The following is a 2,291-nucleotide window of genomic DNA, read 5'->3' as shown; positions in this document are numbered from 1 at the left end:
CATGTCTGAAATGTACTTGGGAGGCTGAGACAGGAGGTCTTGTGAGTTTGAGACCATATTAGTGAGTATTAGGCCAATCAGAGCTAAGTACTCTCTCTCAAAACACTCTCTAAATAATCATTCTAGGGCTGGAGAGATGGTTCAGTAGTTAAGAACACTGACTGTTCTTCTAGAGGTCCTGAGTTCAAATCCCAGCAACCACATGGTGGCTCACAACCATCTGTAACGGGCTCCAATGCCCTCTTCTGGTGTGTCTGAAGAGAGTAACAGTATAGTCACATGCTTAAAATAAATGAATAAATCTGAAAAAAATAAACAGGCTAATCATTATCATACATTGTACAAACAAACATTTTACTGTTGAGTATGATTTCCAGAACAGCACACATTATTTTTAGATTAATTTGTACTTGTAATAGTATAACACAAACACATTCTCTTTATGAAATAGGTGTGTTATAAATAGAGTCCTCTTTGACAGTAACCTGATCTAGGGCCTTCTTCTTCCTACCCCTCTTGTGTGCTCTTATGAATTGGAGTCAATCTTTCCACACCCAAAGCAAATGCATGTGTTTATTTTTGCAAATATGATCCTTTTTGGCCACAACCTTCACTTTTTTCACTCGTTGCCTTTTTCCCCACTTAATCATCTCATCTGAGTTTGAACAGAGTATGACAGAAATCATGAGGTTTGATTTCCATTTGGAGATTAGGTTATAAAAAACAGGGACTTGAGACATACTCCTTCTCTTACTATTGAGTAAGAACAGTACATGTTGCTGTTTTCCTACTGGTGACCTTTTGGGTGTTCCTAGGTTCTCCTCATTCTCCCCAATGTTCCAGTTGAACACATCCCACCTATTCATGCCAGTGTGTTTTTCTAGGGCAGACACCTTCATTCATAGAATATATACATTTCAAAGTCTTACACACACTGTCAATTTGCTCACCGAAATGGCCATGCCAATATACACTTCCTGCAATAGCTTTAAGCCTTGCAGGGATGTCAGAGTTTTCCAGTCTAGTGGGTGAAACATGATTTCTTGTTGTTTTTAGCTCACATTTCCCCTGTTCATGTGATTAAAAAAAATCTACTGGCGGGTCCTCTTCCTCTCTATAGGGCCCCTGTGAGAGGAGTTCAAGTGTGCCTGTGTGAGGGTGAGGAGCAGGGAGTGGGATTTCAACCGTAGTGCCAAGTTCTCAGGGAAGTCCCGTCCCCATTCTGAGAACATCAGCTGCCTAGTGTTGATAGCACCGGGACGGCTTGTGAGAACCTGAGCTTACAGGCAGCTAGCCTCTCCCTCTAGGGTGATGAAGAGCTAGTTGCTGGTTTCAGCCAGACCATTAATCCAGCAAGAGTCACTGGGTTTATCTAGTAGGCCAGCAATTTGAGAGCAGAAAGGCCAAGTAAAAGGCAGAGTCCTGTTGCTGAATGATGCAAAAATCTGTTGAGGCTGGGGCTGGATGTCGGGGGTGGAAAGGGGTGCCCATTTACTTGAAAAGTAATGAAAAACTATGAAATGTTTGGCCAAGCAGGACCAGAAAGGCATAGGCCTTCAGAGATTAGGGTTTTTGACACCTCACATCTGCAAGTTAACAGAATTTAGGATTGGATCTTAGCAAGCTCCAAAAGTAAAGGCTCTAGCTGAGCTTAAAAATTTCCCCAAATATCTATGCTTTTGTGTTTTTTTTTAAAAAAAAACATTCTCATCTTTTTGGCTCCCCTTCCTTGATATAGATAAAGATGGATAAACTGCATGAACCTTAGGTTACACCATTGTGATGGAATTAGGGAACAGATCAGATCCAAACAGATCTTTATCTTGGAGCTAGATGTGGAAACTGGGGAGATGTTGAGAAACACATCTATTTTATGTTGCTAGGGGAAAAATCACATCACTTTAGACAACAGAGTTCTTGGACATATGCACATGAGAAGACAGACTTGAAATGATAGACTTTTGTGGGAGAACATTTATTTAACATTCATTCATTCATCCTTTCTAACAGGCAGGATTGCTTCTGGGCAGTTCCCAGGGTGTGTGCGAGTCTCAGTGGAATGATAAATCCAGAATCTGGCAGAACTCCCACTACAGAAACCAAAGAGGCCCCCAAAGGCGCCATCTGGCAGATTCTTCCTCTAATCTCTGCAAAAGAGCCAAGGTGCCAGCATGTTGCCTAAAGTATGTGAGGGTGACTCATTCTTCTGGAACTTTTAATCTTTTAATCCTAAACAGAGTGAGGCAAGCCTATTCATTCCTGAGGCAGTGCTGGGAGGGGGACTGTCCAGT

Source organism: Micromys minutus, assembly GCF_963924665.1.
Source record: "Micromys minutus genome assembly, chromosome: X".
Classification (NCBI taxonomy): Eukaryota; Metazoa; Chordata; class Mammalia; order Rodentia; family Muridae; genus Micromys; species Micromys minutus.
The sequence above is the reverse complement of the archived record's forward strand: the minus strand, read 5'-3'. Positions refer to the sequence as shown.